Here is a 6,000-nt window from a genome sequence, read left to right as displayed (position 1 = left end):
GCTCTGTAATGTTACCTTATTATTAAAACCTAAGGATGCAGTCCAGATATTCACGGTGCTCACCAAGATTAATCTGATGTAGCACTTTATTTAGCATGAAAACCTTTTTAGCTATGTCCGTCATGATAAGAAAACCATAATATGTCCTCTTAAGATTTGTGGGACTGTGAAACTGAGGTTGACATCTAATGGAGGGGTCTGCAGGTGTGCGGGTGGAATTTGCAGGTGAATAACATATTGCAGAATCTGTGTGTGTGCACCCATTAACAACAAACTAGCTGGAGTCTAATTTTGGTGAATGACTAGAACAGAGAATTTTGTATAACAGCAGAATGTTGTAAGTAATCTTTCTTGTGCTGCCTTCCTTACATCCTTTCATACTTCCCCCCCATCATTGCTTTAATACCTACCACCTACTTAACAAGGCATACAAAGTGGTCCTTTTCTGAGATGGCACAATCACTGGAGTGACACAATTGCACAGCACTGTAAGATGCTGTTGGAAATGCAGTCTGGGTCCTGGAACCCTGTGTGTAGTCAAGGGACCCTGCAAGCCCATCTGCACACATCTGTTTGGGCATTGAGGTGTGTGTTGAGGCCTTTGAACTACTCTGAAGCTCAGTGCAGGCAGAGGCCTGCCTCCTTCCTCCTCTGGAACTGAAACTTTAGAATTTGCATTAAGATCTTGAACCGCTTTGGAAAATGTCAGAATCTTATTAAAATATCTGACAGGCCTTTTTGTTTTGAAATGGCCAAAAACATTAATGGCAAGCTTTTGGTATGAGTTTTTTTGTATGTTACTGATCCTTAAAATTTTAAGGAGATTTGATAGCTGGCCATTAGTTCCATATATCGCCTAATACAGAAGTTTTCTTCCCTGATGTATGCTTGTTACTCTAATCCAGAAGGAGAGTGAAAGCCATTGAAAGGAATGACCTTCTTGGGAATCATCCAGGACAAAGAATATAACTTCCTGGCTTTAATGAGTGAGGATCATCACCTCTTTATTGTGAAGTCTTCTCTTACTAGATACTGCCATGATAAAAACCTAAAATGACAACAACAAAAAACTAGAAATCACCAAAACCCAGCCCCCTCACCACAGGGGCTTGACTGAGTGGTGTCTTTTGGAAGTTAGCACATTGAAGACTTGTCTGTCTCTGTGTACTGCAGGGTGCCAGTAAGGCTGCAGTCTTCTGTGAAACAGCACAGAGTTAGGGTTATGAGCTGTGCTTATCAGCTCGTGGTGGGCAACTGGGAGATGAATTTGGATGACATGTTGGGTAAGAAAACCCTAGCAAATACTCTTCTAACTAGGTTTAGGTGCTCTTTTATTTGTAGCATGCTTTTACATGTAGTTCAGTAAGACTGGCCTATTACATGTGCCCATATGTTATTTGGCTATGTTCTCACTGCGGTTTGCATGTTTTTAATTTTTTCCTCCTTGTTCTCTCAGCATAACAGATAATAGGAATCAGTAATGCTTGAAATACAGTGATCTGTGGCTTCCTGGTGGGAAACATGATGAGTCATGACTAATTAAACCCAACAACCGTCATGTCCCTGGATTCAGATTTGTTCCTCTCAGTCTTAATTGTTCCAATACTTGCTTTCTCCACTGCCTTCCTATCAGTGTGGCACGTCTTGTGGGCTGTGAGATTGGGAAGGAAAACATGACAGCAGTTGCAGCGTATGGAACAAATGCAGAGAAGGAGCCCTACCAGGGATGGATATGGATGGTCAGGCCACGTGCTTCACCAGGCTCGGTATCTCCTGACAGATCTGATAGCATGATTGGGGCAAGTGTTTATTGTAGAGTCAGCAGAGAACCTGTCAACCAGGTTTCCTTGGTTCTTGCATTGTGGTTCTGGACATGGAAGGGGTGAGTAGCTCCTGTAGGCAAGCTACACCCTTAGGAGCACAGATCCATCCTGTCTACCAGTAACATTCAAGTTCTATCAGATGAATTACAAAGCAGTGACAAAAATATATTAAGCACAACAGTCCAAATATTAACTAACTGTATCATTACTTGGTTTAGAGAGGAGGAAAAAGAAAAGTAAGAAGATCATACACAGATCTGCCTATACATTAAATCCATTATAAGAACTTTCTCCTATTTATCCAGGAAACCGACCATCAGGACACCTATGCAACCTCATGGATATGAAAACCCAGTGTTGTGATGCTGTGACTGTTGCTTTCACTGAAGAGATGCTTTTTTAATATTTATCTTCATATAGCCAGACTCTCTCTGGGATTCACTTTAGAGTGAAACCTGTACACAGCTCCAAGGTCTCCTATGATTTATAACTTTATCAGGGGCTAAATGTTAATACTCTTAGGCTGTCTCTAAGATTTAGAAATACTGACATTTTTCAGACATTTAAATGGAGCCAGACACTGAACAGAACTTGTAAGGGTAGTTTTTGTGATTAAAAGGTAAAGGAATTTATACATCTGAGGAACTGTTGTCCTCTGGCAGGTGCTGGTATATCAGGATGCAGATTGTCTCTTCCAGAGATATCTTGGATAGGAACAAGAGTACGAGCAGTATTGGGCGTTCTCTGCATTTCTCTTTCCAGACACAGATCCATACATAGGGCTTTCTGGGCATGTGCGTAAGCCTGTACGTTTTCACTGGTTCTTGCTGTCCTCCTCCTACAAGCCTAAAATATCCCAAATTGCTGCCAGGCAAATTTTTCTGCTTGAGAGGTATTGTATAGAAATAACTCGAGAGGTGATTCTGTTACGCTTTACAAAGTTTTCCATGGGTTAGGGATATTCCTCTCCACCTGGCAAGACTGTCTGATGGAAATGGATGACTTGTTTTCCTGGAGAAGTCACTGAAGGGAACACAGCTTAAGCATGTCAGACTCATTTGTTACAAAGGGTGTACAGTTTGCTGGGGCACTTGACTCTTGATGGCTAATAGAGCAGACTTGAAATCAAGTTTCTCCCAATTTGTTAGATTATACATAAATTACAAATACCAATTTATGGATTATAAATAGTTAATTATGGTGATTGTTAACCCTTTGCCCTTTTGATGAGTTTGCAACTTTCAGGACAGGAAGCCCCCGTATATCTTCCAGATTCCTGGAAGGTGTTCTTTCCTGTGTTGTTCAATGTTCCTTTGGCTTCTTGCGGCATAATCTAAAATGTTTGCTAAAATCATCTTTCACTGCAGATCTGACTGTTTTTCTGTTTTGGAACTACTCCACTGGTTGCCTTGTCTCCTGTCACATCTGGTGACCTGCAGCACAAACTGCAGGCCCTCAGTCACTGACACTTCATAGCTTGGTGCTCTGAATTCTGTGTTGGCAGATTCCTGGCTCCTTCGGGCAGATGTGCATCTTCCAACTTGCAACTAGGGAGAGGTGAAGCAAGAAGGCAAACCAGCTGCACTAAAAAAGCACATGTGAGCTGAAAAGGCACATTCTTCAAGTTAGCAACTGGAACAATTCACCATGTTACCTGCTCCCCTGCTATTTCTTCTATTCATTTTAAGGCCACAGGTACAGTTGGGAAGCGAAAAGTCTTCAGAGTACATCACAGATGGGAGTGTGGACTAAGGCTGATGATCTAAATTAAGAGAAATAGGGATATTTTTATTTTTTTCTATGAGAGTGGTGTGCGTAGGTATTTGTACATTTAAACATAATCCCAGCTTCAGGTGTTACACTTGCTCCCAAAAGGGCATGGCTGCGTTGGGGAAAGTGGGGGGCGGCCAGAGTTGAAGCTCAGGTGCTATACCACGGGGCTGCATCCCGGAGCGTATTCACAGGGACAGGTGGAGAGCCAGGGGCCGGGGCAAACTTGACTGCTTTACACAGGCCTGCACTAGTGACTGCAATGGACAGCGTGTGCAAGCGCACACAGGCAGGGCAGCAGCCTGCCTTGGGTTCCTGCCTGCTGGGCCAGGGCTAGAACCGGGTTTTCCTGTCTTGCAACATTTTTTAGAAATGTCAAAAATCTGCCCATTCTGCACGGGACAAAGTGTGGTTCTGCACCCCCCTCCCCCCCCGCCGCTCCCGTCCCTACCAGGGGTGCAGGGCCGGCGCCGCGCCCGTGCGTTCACCTCAGCCCCTGCTGTCCCCCCCGCAGCGCCTCGCAGGCACCCCGCGCTGCAGCAGCAGCAGCCGCAGCAGCAGCCGCACTAGCACGGGTGCCGCGGCGCCGCTCCCGCAGGAGCCGCTCCGGGGTGATCCGGACCCCCCCCGCCGCCGCTGCTGGGCCCCGGTGCGGCGGCGGCGGCGGCGCACATCCGCCCGGCAGGTGTCAGTGTGGGCTGCGGGGCCGGGCGGGAGCGCCGCCGCCCCTCCCCCCGCTCCCCCCCCCCGCCGGCGGCCCCCGCGCCCGTCCGCCGGAGCCAGACTCGCTGCAGACAGGCGGCAGCCAGCGGAGCGGGCAGGGCGGGGGGAGGCGGAGAGGCTGGGGATGAGTTGGAGGCAGGCACAGCCTCAGCGCAGGGAGACAGGCTGCCGGAGACAGGCAGGGGGAGGCGGCGAGGCGCCCCGTCCGCCCCGGAGGAGGCCAGCCCCGCGCGGCGGCGAGCGGCGGGGGCCGGCGGGAGGTGAGTGCGGCAGGGACGGGCACGGGCGGGGGGCGCCGCGGCGGAAAGTGGCAGGGAAAGTGCCGGGAGGCCCGAGTTGGACACCTGGGAGCGTGCGGCGGCTGCGGGGGGGGGACTCCGCCAGCGCCCGCACTCCCTCCCGCGGCGGGGGTGCCCCAGCCCCCCCAGCCGCTGCCGGGGCCAGGCTGAACGCTCTCCCCCCCGGTCCCCCCCCAGGTGCCCCGGCGGGAGCGGAGGGTGCTGCTGAGGGGCTCTGTGGCGGCGGTGGCTGGAGTGAGGCGGCGGTGACAGGTAGCGGCGTTCGTGGGGGCGGCCTGCCCGCCGGCAGACCCGCCGCTCGCTGCCTGCCGCTGCACCCCGCGGCCGGGGCAGGAGCGGGGACTGGCAGCGCGGCGGGGAGACCCCCGCAGCGGAGGCGGGCAGGGCGCTGGGGAGCAGGGAGCGTGCGGCACGTCCTCTTCGGCTGCTCGCAAGTAAACACTTAGCTCCGTCTGGCCGCTTACCTCGCCTGGCCTCGGGATTGATGCGATACAGAGCGGCGGGCAGCCCCGGTGGCCGTGCGGGAGAGATCCGGATTCTAACGGAGATGGCTGCGCGGGAGACTGCGCCCGGGTCCAAGCGGGCAACTTTTACAGGGAGGAGAAGCAGCAGCGTGGCTGCCAGGCTCGCCCGCAAGTGACCTACATTTAGGGAAATGCCTGTTCCAGCTGCTTGTTTTTTAAGGAAAGTTTACCAGCAGAAGTCTGTCTTTTGCCTCTCTGTACCTGACGTCTGCCTGCATTGTTTGCATTGAATATGCGCATCCCAAATTTGTGAATGGTGTTGCCAAGTTATCCATCAAATAGGTGGGTAGGTAGTTACGCGTAGGTTGTGAGCTGATGCTCGCTGCAGAGACAGGCACACCGTTGTGGGTAGGTTTAAGTTCTCTAAAGAGTAAGCAGGAAACAGGCAAAATGTAAAAGTAACTTCTGTTACGTGATCTTAACACCTAGAATGATAAAGGTTTTAGTGGGACTTTTTTCTTTGTCGTTCAGAACCTTTTCTGAATAGCAAACAATGGTTGTGTGAGAGAACAGAAATCTGGTGAATAATTTTATATGGTACTAGAAATAGTGTTTGGTGTTAGAAAAGTTTATAGATCTAAAACACAGGCATCTTCTTGTCAGGAAGGAGCTCTTAAGAGATTTGTCTGTTCTTACAGACAAAATAATTTTGTATTAGAATGTTTGTGAACTGGAAAGGTGCACCACAAAACATGAAGAGTGAAATGTATGCAGCAATGTATATCTCAGGCTAGCCGAAAAGGGAGAGAGTTTTTGCTGGTGAGAAAGCCCAAGGGGCAATTACTGGTAGACATAGATGGGGTAAGACCAGAGATGCTGCTTAAGTACAGTAATCTTCCTCTCTGGAAAATGTCTTTTGGT

General features: G+C 49.7%; 1 protein-coding gene across 3 annotated transcripts in view; it reads left to right on the top strand.

Annotated features, from left to right (window-relative positions):
* Window positions 1-4,480: 4,480 nt before the first annotated feature.
* The window catches only part of LDLRAD4 (low density lipoprotein receptor class A domain containing 4), a 288,224-nt gene continuing 286,704 nt past the window's right edge, over window positions 4,481-6,000 (top strand). Inside the window, exon 1 of one of the 3 annotated variants that reach the window (XM_065667940.1) lies at window positions 4,481-4,576. The gene's annotated coding sequence lies outside the window, so the exon portion shown is untranslated. The remainder of the gene's footprint in view (window positions 4,577-6,000) is intronic. The other 2 variants (XM_065667938.1, XM_065667939.1) reach the window with 2 other exon arrangements.

The sequence above is a fragment of the Lathamus discolor genome, chromosome 2 (genome assembly GCF_037157495.1).
Source record: "Lathamus discolor isolate bLatDis1 chromosome 2, bLatDis1.hap1, whole genome shotgun sequence".
Taxonomy (NCBI): Eukaryota; Metazoa; Chordata; class Aves; order Psittaciformes; family Psittacidae; genus Lathamus; species Lathamus discolor.
Note: the sequence above shows the minus strand (reverse complement) of the source record. Positions and strands in the feature narration are given on the sequence as shown.